Here is a 16163-nt window from a genome sequence, read left to right on the forward strand (position 1 = left end):
TTGTGGCCTCTCCCGTTGCGGAGCACAGGCCCCGGACGCGCAGGCTCAGCGGCCATGGCTCACGGGCCCAGCCGCTGCGCGGCGTGTGGGATCTTCCCGGACCGGGGCACAAACCCGTGTCCCCTGCATCGGCAGGTGGACTCTCAACCACTGTGCCACCAGGGAAGCCCTTTCATGATATTTTATTGAAAATATCTTAACTTTAGTCACTTTTCGCACTGGAAGAATTCACTGATTACTAATTTAGAGGAGTCAACCTTATTGATTTATGTCTCCTTAAATTTGCATACTCAGATTCTGTGTTGACAAATTAGACTTTGAACTTGTGCTTTGCCACTAGTTGAACTTTTCAGCAGATATAAAAATTAATGAACCAAAGCCTCTTCTTCTGGAATTTATTTTAAAAGAACCATGTCCATAGAATAAGAGCTTGTGTTCCTCCCCTGCATTTCCACCCTAAGGAAACCATATAATTCATTGAGTGTTTGTAATGTTTACTGGCTGATCAGTAAAAATGAGGTGGAATGGTGGGTCTGAGTGCTGCCACCCATCTGCTTGTCTGGTTTGCATTAAAAGCATTCTTTATTTAAAAAGGGATTTTACTAATGAGCTCACTTGATCATATCTCAGGGACAGGTCAGAATGAAAGGAGGTTGATCAATGTAGTAAGAATTCCTGAACATTATTTACATTCATTTGTGTTTTCGGATCCTCAGGGAGCCTTGGGGTACAACATTAAAGAGGTTTTCTAGCTGCTATTAAAAGCTGAATATTTGGGAAGTGGCTTACATAAACGTTTCTTGAATCTGGCCCTATAAGTCAGTGATCCCCAACCTTTTTGGCACCAGAGAGTGGTTTTGTGGAAGACAATTTTTCCACAGAAGCAGGAGGGGGATGGTTCAGGCCGTAATGCGAGCGATGGGGAGCGATGGGGAGCGGCAGATGAATCTGTGCTCACTTGCCCGCTGCTCACCTCCTGGGAGTTGGGGACCTCTGCTCTAAATGGAATATGATTTGTTTTTCAGTCTGTTTATAAGGAACCTGCTATTTTGATGCCAGGGTTAAGTGAAAGAGAAGAGATGAGAGAAATATGTACAGCTTTTCCTTTTGTGTACAGCTGATAGAACTCAGGATCAGCAATGGAGAATGCTCTTGGGAAGGTTTTTCCAGGATTGACTTTGGTTTATGCCTAAATTCTTTCTCACAGTCAATGAGATAGGTAGCTATAACTAGAGTTCAGTGCCTGTTCATGGAACAGAGAGAAGGTACATCTGCCTGGTACTCTTAACTTCATTATTAACATGCCCCAAACCCAGCTATGTATCTATTGGCAGGATAATTTCCACACCGAAAGCAAAACTAAACAAAAACAAAAGAAAGATGAAAAAAAAAAAAAGCATGGGTCCATAATATACAACCTTTGAGAATATCAAAAAACAAAACAAAACAAAAACCTTTGAGAATATAAACTGAGGGGAGAGTGGTTTTCTATAGGCCCCTGTGCAGGCTGGTCACTAATCTTATTGCTGTTGGTGGTTCCACCACTGGCTGACCTTATGATCAGAGGAAGGTAGGGCTGGAGCTAGCAGTAGGATAGGGTCAGAGGTCACAGCCACAGAGAGTGTGAAGGAAGACCAGGGCACAGTGTCATAGCAACTGCATCCCTTCTTGTGTTGTAGGAATCGTAGAAATTGGGTTTGAAGGAATCTTACAGATCAGAGTCTAATACCCTCACTTTTCAGCTGAGGAATCTGAGATCCAGACATTTAAGTGACTTTCCCCAAATCAGACAACTAGTTGTTGCAGAGCTGTGACCAGACAGAGGTCTCCAGCCACCCATTTGCCAACCCCTTTCCCACTGATATTCTCATCCCCAGATGCTGTCTTTTAATGGCAGGTTGCTCATGGCTCTAGTGAAAAACTGTTCAGTAGATGACAAAGAGCCCCCCCATTCGACAAATATCTACTGAGTGTGGACTGCCTGCCAGGCCCTGCCCTAGGCACTGCTGTCTTTAGAGCAACCTATTCGTGTTCTTCATTTTTCCCTGTGACTTTCCTTTCTTCTCTTTTATCAGCGCCTCTCTGAGACTCATTTTCACTGTTTACATTAGCTTCCAGTTAGTTCTTGAAGGTGTGGTGGTGGTAGCAGTGCCACTGACAGTTTCAGAGGAGAGGGTATCTGATGTCTATTGGAAGTGATTATTCATAACTTTATATTAAAAATGTCTAAAAGGCCCACAAAGGTTTGTTTTCTGAGGTCTTTTAGAAAATCAGATGGGCATAATAGATTTTCACAGAGGAAGGAAAACCAATAAATCTTGGCTGCATTTAGTTTCAAAAGCTGCCTCCTGCATAAGAATTTGCATATAGATTTCTCAAGAAATTTGAAAAAGGCGAACAGTTTGGAAGTGAGCTTAGAACAATATCTTTTATATCGTGAAAAGTAGATAGATGATTATTTTCCCCCATAAAGTAAATATGATGCTATTTATTTTTCTAGGACTCTCATGATATCCCAAGTGGAAGATTATCTTAACAATATGCAAATAATCAGAGGTAAGCATTCTTTGTTTCTATTTGCTGCAGAAGAAGGATGTACCTCTAATACTTCCACTTAACGAGGAATATAAATATTGCATTGATAGGACTATGACAGAAATGTATTTCATATAGAAATAAGTCACTTCCATAGCTCCGAGTTTGAAATCATAATTATCTCAAGAATTTTCCTATATATGAGACAATTACCTACCATTCAGATCAACACAGGACTCATTTCACAGTCCATGAACACTCTTTATTTTTCACCTTCAGGAAAATTCTACAAGTATTAAAATAATTTGTTAATTCTACATAGACTTAGCCTTCATAGAAGAGCTGTTAGGATGCAGAATTAGTTGTTGCATTGTTAGAAGTTGCATTAACCGACACAGAATTTGGGGGATGGGTTTCTGCAAGGAGAGATTATATCTCGGTCATCTAACCAACATCTTTTCACGGGGAATCCTGTAGAGAAGGGGAGGCTTGGTGTGTGGCTCACTGTAACTTCGTTTATTTTTTCCTATCTGATATACTTGCATTTAATTTATTTTTTAAAATCTCCAAATATTTTTGAGTCTGTTTTAGTGACTTACCATAGGATGAGGGTGAGAATGAGCAAGTATGTTTTGTTATGGGCAGATGTGATATATAGAAAAATTCCTCCTCCACCCCCTGCCCCCAATTCCCAGAGCCTGTGAATATATTACCATACTTGGCAAACAGGATTTTGTGGATGTCATTAAGTTAACAGCCTTGAGATGTAGACATTATTCTGGGTTATCTGGGGTGGGGGATGCAATCTAATCACACAGGTCCTTAAAAGAACCTTCCTGGGCTGTGATCGGAAAGAGATGTGATGATGGAACAAGTCAGAGAGATGCTATGGAGGAAATGGGCCACTAACCAAGAGACGCGGGCGTCCTCTAGATCTGGAAGAGGCAAGGAAATGGGTTATCACTTAGAGCCCCCGGAAGGGAACGTCACGGTCCTGCTGACACCTTGATTCTAGCCCAGTGAGACCCATGTGGCAGTCCTGACCTCCAGAACTGCAAAGTCATCCACGTGTGTTGTCTTAAAGTCACTACCTTTGTGGTAATTTGTTACAGCAGCAAAAGAAAAATGATGCAATAGAGATTTGATTTCACAAGAGAAAATGTGGGACAGGGATGAATGGGCTTTTCTTTTGATGGAGAAGTGGTAACGTTTGGGACCTGAGAGTGTTAGTAATAAATCTGGAATTTTAAATGAGGATTTTTATAGATAATTTGGAATTAGGATGGTACAGTGAAACTCCAGGTTTCCACATAATCGTGCTCTTTTCTTCGTAGTGAAATGTCAAACTTCACTAACTTCTGTGTGGGCAAGTAGCAGACAGTACATTGAGGGGAAATTGACCCAAGTTATGGGGTAATAATACCACCCAATTATATGTTTTATGGGCTGTTTCAGCTTCTGATCCAATATCTTTAAACATAATTTTTGAATCTAGTTGCTAGGGCAACCTAGACAAAAGACGTACATCAACCTCAGGCATTGTGTGCCCATTAAACAAGTCGAGTTGGTGTAGAAAAGCAATGGTGAGTTAGGATGCCCTGTCATGGTACAGTGTTTTCTTCACGTGAGCAGAAACTTTTAGCCAGGAGAAAGCTAGAGGGAGAAAGAGATCCTGGACTCAAGAGAGGCTGACATGTGGGTCCTAAACCAATATGATTGGTGTCCTTATAAGAAGAGGGGATTCGGACACAGACATGCATGTGCACTGAGGAAAGACCGTGTGAGGATACAGAGAAAAGGTGGCCCTCTGCAAGCTGGGAAGTGAGCTGTCACCACAAACCGACCCTCCTAAAACCTTGATCTTCGACTACTAGCCTCCAGAACTCTGAGAAAATAAATGTCTGTTGTTTAAAAAAAAAAAAAAGAAGCTGACATGACTTTCCTTAGATTAAACCCTGAAGGAAAGAAGAGAAACAAATCCTTCAAAGCTGTGCTACACGATCTGGGATATAAATACCCTTAGGGGTGAGTGGCTGATTCTGTGAAGTGTGTGAAGCTACAGGACATAGGGGAACATCTTCCTGGAAGTCAATTAATGGAATAATTTTGGGAAAAACATTTTTAAAAATGCAAAGTAATAAATTATGAAACCAAAGTCATGATTTATACCAATATTTGAAGTAAAGACCTCAAAGGAATTTCATGCCACCACAGACCATGGAGGTTTACCCTGTGCTGGTGGAAAGGTGTAGGAAGCACTGATCAGAGACAAGTAAATAACTAACTCTTCACCATTCTACCTCCTCTTCTTCAGCCTCTCCACGGGGAGTGACTGGGATTTTCCAGATACTAATTTCTAAATTATAACACTCAGTGTGTTTTATGAACTAGTCCATCTTGCACCATTTAACTACAGTGTGTGTACGCTTCATAACTTGACCTGAATCTTTCTCTCCAGACCACCTCCCACCTCTCATATCATTCACCTTGTGATTCGGTCAAAAGGCTTTTCATCCATGCTTACGCCCTGTCCCAAGTTGAGTTTTCAGGGCAGCAGACTCTAGGAGGGAGATTCGTGTGCATGACGTTTATTATGGAGTGCTCTTTGGGATTAATGACTGATGTAGACAAAGAAGTAGGATCGGGCAGAGGGAGAAGCTGGGCTGAGATACAGCCTCAGTGAAAGACCTCAGTTGACCCCAGGGGGAGCTCTTAAACTGGGATGACTCCTCAGAATTATACCAAGTTGGGGTGAGGGGCTGAGCCTTTATCCTTCTGTGTAGAATAGTTATGGGGTTCTGGTTGCCTGGGAATAAGGGTGCTAGATTTAGCAAATAAAAATACACAACGCTCAGTTAAATTTGAATGTCAGATCAACACTGATCAGTTTTTTAGTACAAGTGTATCCCATACAATATCTGAGACATAACTACACTAAAAATTATTTGCTATGGATCTGACATTCAAATTTAACTGGTGTCCTGTATTTTATCTGGCAACGCTCCCTGGGAAGGGAGCATGGTCATTCAGAAAAGGAAAGAACATTCAGAAAAGGAAAGAATCTGGCAAGGCCTCTGGAAGAGGGTGGTATTTGAGCAGGACCCCGATGGGCAGGCTGGATTTGGACACACAGAGATGGACAGCCCAGGAGAGCACACCAGGGGTACATGGGGGTCACTATGCATTTGGGCCAGGCACAGATTGCCTCAGCAGATCCCCAAAGAGGCGACAGGTGAGGCAGGAATGTGGGCAGCACTCCTGGCAGTCGGGGGCATACATCCTAAAGGGGGACCTGGGGGTGCACCTCAGCATCCACTGTAGACACACATCACTTCCCATCGTGCGTCACTGAGACTCAGCTGTCACTGAGAGGTTGGTGTGCATGGGCTTTTATGAATCAAATAATGATATTCGGTAGGAATAAAACAGGCAGGCTTTATGATTCCTCTCACTCACTTAAAACAAGAAAGGAACCTGTTCAAGTTGAGCTAGATGAATGACCTCCCCATCTCCAATCCCCAAGAGAAAAAAAAGATATTCTCCTCGAGGCCCAATATGTGGTTTTATTATCAGCAACCAGGACTGACTTGAATGGACATCTGATTCTGTTATATAATAGTTTCAGGAAGAATAGCTACAGAGCATTGGTTATCAAGCTAATGTTCTCAGATCTGTAAATGGCTCTCCACAGTTAAATCCCTTGTGGAAAACGTCCCTGTTTAGCAAGTTAACTTATTTGCTTGTTTCAGTTTATGTTTTGCAATCAAGATGTACTGAAAGGATGTCACTGTATGGGAGTCTTACTGAGATGTCGTGTGGCTCAGATGAACATTTGGGAATCCTGCTTTAAATTTTTTCTAGGCTAAAATCTTTAGGGCTATTAATCTATAGCATAAACATTTGGGGCCCATATCATCTAACTGTCTTTATGTTAACATGGACACCTAATCTCTTCCTGAGAAAAAACTGGGTTCTGGCTAGGGTTGATTTCTTGGCCTGTCTCTGCAGGTATTAAAACTTATTTTCAGGAATACCTCATTTTTAGACCACTTTTTCTATTCCTAACCCAGCTTAGCTGAACCAAACCATATAGCTGTGCTCTTCACGGGAACATGGAAGAGCTGTTTTCCAACTGCTTTCAGGAAATATAACCCTAACTTGTAGCTTCATCATAATTATCAAATCTTTATTTAAGAAGGATTGTCCAAAAATATGCAGTTTATTGCTTCCTTTAGACGTTTTGGAATTCGTATCTTGACTGCTGAAAGCTACATTCTTATGCCATATCGTTTTGACTTTCATAGAATTGCTTTCACAAATTTGTGTTTTAATTTTATCCTGTTTACCTTGAATATAATATAAAAGAGTTCTACGAATCCTGCTTATAACACTGATATATTGATAATAATACTCATTATTAATTATATGATAATTTAAGGATTCACTCATTCAATAAATATATACTGAGCAACTTCTATGTGTCAGAAATTCTTTTGAACCCTGGGAATGCAGATGAATGAGATAGACAAAAATGTCTGCCCTCATTGAATTTATATTTAAGTTAGTGGAGGGAGAGACAGATTAAAAAAAGATAAAGTCTGAGTTGATGATAAGTGCTATGGGAACAAAAAAGGCTAGAGGGCTTCCCTTCACTTCCCTGGTGGCGCAGTGGTTGAGAGTCCACCTGCCCATGCAGGGGGCGCCGGTTCATGCCCCGGTCCGGGAGGATCCCACGTGCCGCGGAGCTGCTGGGCCCGTGAGCCATGGCCTCTGAGCCTGCGCGCCCGGAGCCTGTGCTTCGCAACGGGAGAGGCCACAGCAGCGAGAGGCCCGAGTACTGCAAAAAAAAAAAAAAAGCTAGAAAGGGGGATGGGGAGTTGTGATTTTAAATAGGTGGTCACTGAAGGACTCTTCACTGACGACCGGTATGATCCACATATTTTGCTGAGTATTTTACATCAGGATGTTGTTCATTACTTAACCCTGTGAAGATGTTGTTCATTATATTACACAGTGTCCTCTTTATGAGGCCCCGTGGGAGAATTTTCCCTTTGGTGGTAGAACTTGGAATAGTTGGACTTCTCCTGAGTAACTGGTTTCTTTTTATCTTCTGGGCACCAAGAATCATGTAACAGATCATGTTTACCTTTTGTTTAGACTACAAGGAAACTTGAAACTTTGGCATGAACTGGGAGTACTGACCTTGCTCTTGGCTTCGTCTTACCTTTTCTACCTCGTTTTAGCCTTTGTCCCAGTTGACTCGCCTACTTATTTTACATTTCATTCTATGTTATATTTATTTGGGTAAGCTTCCTTAAATATTTTTTTGAACAAAGGCATGAATAAAAATAATACCCCAATACTTATGTGCACACACACATAAGCACACGTAAGTAATCAAATCATCATGTGAAGGTGTCATTCATCTTCCTTATTTCACTGTACCTGGAGTTCTTATTTGAAAAAGCTTTTCAAGCTTCATGGGACCTTGCTTATATAGGTGCTCAATAAATATTTATGGAATTACAATTTTAGTAGCAGTTACAATTTAAATGAGAAAGATATTCATGAATATCTTGAGAGTTTTTCCATTTGAATAAAAGACAAGTACAATTTTTCTGGCTTAGTTTTTAAAATAATGATATTTAAAATATCATAAACCTTTAATATAAATGAGTGGGAGCAAATCTGGAACATGGCCAATATGTAATAATGACCCTTCTAAACCACTTTCTAAAAGTTTTAAATCAGTGGGTTCTAATAATTCTGGCATGATGAAGCCCTTTGAAAACTATCACTCTCTCTCCAGGCAAATTCAGTAACACAAATAATTATATGCAGTCTTACCTGAGTCATGGACATGCTGAAGTCCATCTATCCACCAACCCCAGGGTCTGAATGCTTATAATATTTTTCTTTTTAAGTAATACTATATGTTCTTAAAATTTTAATATCAAAGAGCAGAATTACCTTTAACTTCAGCACCAAAACAGCTATTGTTCACAGTATTTGGACATATTTATTTTCGATCCTTGTATTTTCGTTTTTTAAAATGTGTTGGGCTTATGTTATTAATATGATTTTATATATTGATTTTGTGGCTTAACAGTATAATAAGCAGTTCCCAATGAAATGAAAAACTCTTTGTAGACATCATTTTTAATGGTAAATATATACATATATTTATAAATAGTATATAAACTGAAATATTATATAACCATTAAAAATTATGTGTAAAAATACAATGTGCTTAAGCGTTTTTCTGATGTTTTAAATTTACTTCCCCGCCTCCCTTTTTTTTTTTCTTTTGGCTGCACCGTTTGGCATTTGGGATCTTAGTTCTCCAACCAGGGATCAAAACTGAGCCCCCTGCAGTGGAAGTGCCTGGAGTCTTATGGGCCTCCAGGGAAGTCCCCCACCTCCCTTTTATTTGCTATAATGTTGCTGTGAACATCTTAGAACAAATGTTTGTTGATATACCCAAAATTTTCCCTAAGGATTCCTAGAAGGAGAATTACTAGGTGCAAATGTATATTATAACTAATATTAATGATATACATGGACAAATTTTTTTTCCGAGAGATTGTTGCAATTACATGGCACCAGCAGTATGTGAAAACACCAAAGTATCTACCTTACCTCACTCTTGCCAGTATTGGGTGGTATCATTAAAAACAGAGACTTAATCAAATAAAGACCTCCTTTAATGTGCTAGGTGAAAAGTGGTGTCATTTTTGCTTTAATCTGCATTTCTTTGATTATTAATGAGGTTTACTTTTGAAAATATGTGTTCAGGAGTTTACCTTTCTCTTTAATGATCATGTGTTTGGTTGAAGGGTGTTATTTTCTTTCTTATTTTTTTACATGATTTTTATACAGCAGAGCCTTTTAGTAAAGTTTAGTTCTTTTTCAGGGAAGTCCTACTTTTTAAAAGTTTATTCCGAGGTATTACAGTTTTTGTTTTTGGTGCTGTAATACAAAGGGAATTTTAAATTATATTTTCTAACTAGTTATTACTGCCATACATAAAGGTGATAGATTTTTATATGTTTATGTTCCAATAAATTTTCAATTGATCCTCTTGGAAATTTTAGATATATTATTATTTCTTGTTTGCAAAGAAAGATTCCTTTTTTATTTCTCTTATTTCCTGTTCTGAGTCTTATACTGACTAAAGCCTCCAGAATATTAAATAATGGAGATGATATGGAGTATCATATACTTTGCTTCTTATTTTAATGGGGATCTCTCTAATATTTCATTGTTAAATATATTAGTTCTAGGCTTAAGATAGATTGTTAGGGACAAGCTTGGAATTTTATTAAATGCCTATTCTGCATAAGCTATCATGGTTTATCTATTACTGGTTTATTGATTTGTTATTTTTAATTTCTTAATATTGAACCACTTTTGCATTTTTGGGATACATTTTACTTGATCATAGTGGGTTATGCTTTTAAAGTTCAACTGGGTTGAATCTGCTAGTTTTTTATTTAGAATTAGCATGCTAAAAAATGATACTAACATACAGCTTTCTTGTTTAAAACATTTTTGTCAGGTTTTAGGGTCAGAGTTGGTTATGCTAGGTTCACAAAATGAATTGGGTCACTCTTCATCTTTTTTTGTCCTGAAAAAATTACATAGCCTGGGAATTATCTGTTCTTTCAAGTATTTGGATATGTAGCTGTAAAATATTTTAACTGAGACCTGTTATGGAAAATGATGATTTGATAACTTTTTCAATTCCTCCTGTGGTTATTGACCCCTTCAGGCTAATATTTTTCGAATCAGTTCTAGAAGATTAGACTTCCCCTACCTCCATTTTCTTCCTCATATCTATGTTGTACTATTTAATTTAGTAGGTTCCTGTCTGTTCTAATGTTACTGTGAGTTATACTTTAATTAATGTATAGTGAACCATAGTCCAGTTTAATGACTTTTTCCCTTGACTTCTTCCTACTTTGGTAATTATATTGCTTCAGCTGCTTACTTATGTCTTTGTTCCTTCCCTCTCTCTCCCTCCTTTTCTTCCTCGGTTTCTTCCTCTTTCCTTCCCCTACATTTTGTTATTTTTCTGATCTAGCAATAACTGGCTTATTGAAATCTGTGAAACGTTTGGGACACAATTATGAAGCGCATTATTTCTCTCAGGTCTCTGTCTTTAAATGTGCCCTGCCTACTTCTCTTCCTTCCTCTCTGATGATATGACCACCATGTTAATTTCAGTCTAATGCAAAAGTCTAATTTTTCAACCATTTGCAGCTTTCCCCAGCTCCCCCTCCCCAAGAACGCTAAGCTCAGGACACTGATGGGACAGGCAGGGTCTATTTTTCCCCCCACTATTTTCTCCTCTTTTCCCTTCCTTTTGAAGCTCTTCTGGAGTCGGGGCCGTGGGTGTGTATATAGGAGAAGCAATAAGAGGAGAAAGCAAAAATCGTAAAAATTAAAAAAAAAAAAACTGACCTTGCATCATGGTAATCTCTTGGGTAACACCATCTGGCCTTAGATACTTCCTGTGTGGTAGCACCCTGTATTAGTCAGGGTTCTCCAGAGAAACAGATCAATGAGATGTGTGTGTGTACGCATGCGCAGGCACACGTGTGCAGGGAGGGAAAGAGAGAGGGAGAAAATATGAGGGATTGACTGATTGATTTTAAAGAATTGGCTCACATGATTGTGGGAGAGGGCAAGTCCAGAATCTGCAGGGTAGACCAACAGTCCAGAGACCCAGGGGAGAGCTGGTGCTGCAGTTCGAGCGCCATAGCAGTCTGATGGCAGAATTCCTTCTTCCTGGGGGGAGGCCAGTCTTTTTTCTCTTAAGGCCTTCAACTGATTGGATGATGCCCACCTACATTTGAAGGCTCATCTGCTTTACTCAAAGTTTACTTAATTAAATGTTAATTTTGTTAAAAAAGACTTCGCAGAAACATCCAGAATAATGTTTGGCCAACTATCTGGGTACTGTGGCCTCTCCAGGTTGATGCATAACATTAATGGTCACAGACCCACTGCATAATTCCTCTCATGAACCCTGCCCACGACTCTTACCCCAGCAGCACTCTTCTTCCTGTTGGGTTTCCTAACCCTAGAAAGCCACTCTCCCTGGAGGACTATCTTCAACCATGCTCAAGCCTGCCTGCCTTCCTGGGGTCCTCCTGGCCCAGAGAAAACTCTCTCACCCTTGTTCCACTACACTGTTGCCTCTTTTCTTCTTTTCCCTTCCATGCTCCTCCGGCCAGGCTCCAGCTTTCAGAATTGTTCAGAGGAGTATCAGACACCTGTCTCTCTGTTCTTTAAGGCCCCAGTCTCCCTGGGATGCATGTCAAACTTCAAAGAATTTTCTTACCTGTTGCTCCTCTGCTCTGATGGCAACAACAGGAAGGGTTTACAAGTTTCCATAGTTTAGCATGTTGTGTACTTGACAGGAAACTGAGATGCAGGTCTGCTCTTCTTAAAGGCACCCCCAATCTTTCCAGATTGTTTTCATGGATCTGGGTGATCGTACTCGCTACCCTCCTCCACAAGGGGAGAGAAAAGCCTCAGCACATTTTCCTAATGAAGTCTACTCTAAAACCTCTCCCAATTCAACCAAGCTTCCTTCGAATTGTTCATTTTTCTTTATGTCAGCAGGGTGGGGTGTGGGCGTCTTATAAGCTTTGGAGGCGGATGAGAGCTACTTAGTGCTTTCTTTAGAATTTGGTGATACTTGGCTTCTAATATACTCAGTCTTGGGGCTCTAAATAAATTCTGAAACAACAGGAAATGTCCCCTTCAACCTCAAAAATTTATCATTGCTATTTTTTGTATTTTTAATCTTTCTTTGTTGTTTTTGTTTCACCATAATTTTTATTAACATAGATTTGTGTTTTAAAATATTCTAATGATGGGACTTCGCCAGTGGTCAAGTGGTAAAGAATCCACCTTCCAGTGCAGGGGACACGGGTTCAATCCCTGATTGGGGAGCTAAGATCCCACATGCCGCAGGGCAACTAAGCCCGCATGCCACAACTACTGAGCCCATGTGCCTCAACTAGAGAGAGAAAACCCGCATGCTGCAACTAGAGAGAAGTCCGTGCATCACAATGAAAGATCCCACATGCTGCAGCTAAGACCCGAGGCAGCCAAGAAAAAAAAAAAAAAAATTCTAATGACAAAAATTTCTTTCAATAAAATAACCAATTACCTTTATACTTTTTTCATCTACCTATGTTTGGGTTTCCTTGATGCTTATTTTATTTTTTCTATTTTTGTGTCTCTTTATGCTTTCCAGTGTTTTTTGTCTTTGACTACATGTGCTACGTAGTTTGTCTTCTGTTGTGTTTTTGAAATTAAACGTTTTCCTTTTACTTGTAGTAGTGATTGACTTCAATATTACCAAATATCTAATTAATTTATATTTCTCTCTTTATAGAAGTCAAGAACAGAATGATAACTTTGACTCCTTATGCCCAGTGAGGGATTTCATATGTCTATACCTGCAAGTCCCACATTTTCTGTTCTCCACTTTCTTTTTTTTAAAAAAAATTATTTATTTATTTATTTATTTGGCTGCACCACGTCTTAGTTGTGGCATGTGGGATCTTTTAGTTGTGACATGCGGGATCTTTAGTTGCAGCATGTGGGATCTTTTAGTTGCAGCATGTGGAATCTTTAGTTGCGGCATGTGGGATCCAGTTCCCTGACCAGGGATTGAGCCTGGGCCCCCTGCATTGGGAACATAAAAGTCCTAGCCTCTGGACCATCAGGGAAGTCCTCTGTTCTCCACTATCAATGCTTGTTAATTTAAATTGTTATAAAGGAGCCATATTTTTATTAAATATCAATTATTGTTTTTTTTAAATTTTTATTTATTTTTGACTGTGTTGGGTCTTTGTTGCTGCACACAGGCTTTCAGTTGTGGCGAGCAGGGGCTACTCTTTGTTGTGGTGCATGGGCTTCTCATTGTGGTGGCCTCTCTTGTTGTGGAGCATGGGCTCTAGGTGTGCAGGCTTCAGTAGCTGTGGCACACAGGCTCAGTAGTTGTGGCCTGCAGGCTCTAGAGCACAGGCTCAGTAGTTGTGGTGCTTGGGCTCAGTTGCTCCGCGGCATGTGGGATCTTCTGGACCAGGGCTTGAGCCCATGTCTCCTGCAATGGCAGGCAGATTCTTAACCACCACGCCACCAGGGAAGCCCTATTGTTTTTTTAACAAGAGAAATCAAATAAAAATTTAATAAGATGTATACGTGGGAGAGACCCAGAAAAATCAAATAACTTACCAAAATGGCTGAAGCCCTCACCTTAAACGCCATCATCAGCTAAAGACAAAAGAGTTCAATTATTGTTTTAACCATGGAAATTATCTTTTGAGACATACTGGTAACTTGGACTTTGAATTGAATTTTTCAAGCATTTTAAGAACAGCTGGTTATTTTTTGTGCTCACTGTCAGTCTATTTATATTATAGTTTTTCCTTTCTTGCATTTATAATCTTGAGTCATCAATTGTTTACTTATATTGTGTTTTTGAGCAGTTTTTAGGAAGGCTACTGGTATACTTCCACAATCTTTGTATAGCTTGCGAGGTCTTTGTTTTTTTCACATCTAAATAAGGCTTTTCCTATTTTTGAATTCTTCAGTCAAGACAAGAATTCCCATAACATTTTATAGTCATTGTTTAACTGTACACCAGTATTTAGTATTTCCAAGAAGTCTAAGGTCAGCTTGATATTTAATTGTATCTTCCGTCTGAAAACGTCTAGTATTTTTTTTTTCCACTGACGTTTAAGACTTTCACCAGGTTAGACCTAAGTGTAGGTCTTTTAAAAATTAATTTTCTTAGAAATATTCTTAGTTTTTTCAGTTTCCAGATTGGGCATTCTGATTTAAAGGAATTTTACTAATTGAGAAATTTTACTAATAGTATTCATTGAAATATTTTTTAATCTAAATAAAGAAAACTCCATCTCAAACTAGCTTAAATAATAAAGTGTTTATTAGATCAAAAGCTAAACAATCCAGAGATAGAAAAGTGTACAAGCAACATATATCCTGGATTCATGCTGTTTTTAGGTTGTCAGTTCTCTTGGCTCTGCCCTTCCCTAATCCTTTGTAAGCTGCATTCTCAGCAAACATTCTCACATTTAAGTGACATGTTGCCAGCAGTTTCTAGAGCTACCAGCTTCCTTATTCACGTCTAGGAGGAGAGAGGACATCTGTTCTCACATTTGCTGAATAAAAGTTCTGTGTTTGACTCTGATTGGATAATCATAGGTCACATGTCTGCTCTGAACCAATCACTATGATGGTGGGTGGGGCTAGGGCTGCCTTGACCAGTCAACCTCTTCCTTTCATTTCTGTTATCACCTCTCTCAATGTTTAAATTTCTTACATCTTTCTTTTTTGTTCTGGGAGACTTTCTGAGGTTTGTCCTCCACACCTCTGAATGGGTTTTCTTCTTTAATCAGTTTTGCTTTTTACAGCCTTCAACGTGAATTTTAATGCAGTTTCATCAAAACTTGTACCCTAGTTTTTAGTCACCTCCTTTTTATTTCTGTCTTTATTTCAATCTGTTCTCTTCTATTGGCTTCCTGTACTTTTTTTTTTTTTTTAAACTCAGAAGCTCTCTTTGTATTTTTTTTGGAAGCAGATATTGTACAGGAATATAAAAAAATATGTCTGTATAACAATGTGAATGTACTTAATGCCACTGAACTGTACACTTAAAAATGATTAAAATGATACATTTTATGTTATGTATATTATACCACAATAAAATTATATTATGTTTCCTACAGAAAATAATTTTCAGTGTGTATTCTCCCTATGTGTATTCAGAGTAATATTTTCTTTTCCTTGCAAGAAAATATTTTATTATACCATATGTGTTGTTTATTTGCTTGTTTTTCTGTTAACTTATCTCCAACATTGTCAGGATTTATCCAGGTTTAATTTTGTCAAAAGTCAGGGTTCATGCAGAGTCCCCAGTATCTTTCTGAGTAAAAATGACTCTTCTTCTCTGATCTAGACCTGGAGTGTTTTACATGTTCAGAATCCCCAGTACCAGTTCTAATTTTTGATAGGAATTGACTGGGATCTTCTATTCTTCCAGCTCTTTTTTTTTTAATTTAAATTTTATAAAACATAAGAGATAGTATTTAATTCTTTTGTATGTATGGAATTATTTATATAGTTATCCCTCATTATCCACAAGTTCTGCATCCACAGATTCAATCACCCTCAGGTCAAAAATATTAAAAAAATTTCCAGGAACTTTCAAAAAATAAAACTTGAATTCGCTATGTGTGGACAACTGTTTATATAGCATTTACATTGTATCTACACTATTCACATAGCATTTGCATTATAAGTTATCTAGAGATGATTTAAAATATTTGGGAGGTTGTGAGTAGGTTATATGAAAATACTACACCATTTAATATAAGGGACTTGAGCATCTGCTGATTTTGGTAGCCATAGCAGGTCCTGGAATCAATCAATGCCCTCTGGATACCAAGAGATGACTGTATGTGAGAGATTACACACTTTTCATAAAATGCTCCCATAAATTCTAACTTTTCTTTTGTTTACAGAGCATTTCTGAAGATATATACACATCCAGAATAAAATATGCTGCAGCCAGACCCTCCACC

The sequence above is a fragment of the Tursiops truncatus genome, chromosome 9 (genome assembly GCF_011762595.2).
Source record: "Tursiops truncatus isolate mTurTru1 chromosome 9, mTurTru1.mat.Y, whole genome shotgun sequence".
Classification (NCBI taxonomy): domain Eukaryota; kingdom Metazoa; phylum Chordata; class Mammalia; order Artiodactyla; family Delphinidae; genus Tursiops; species Tursiops truncatus.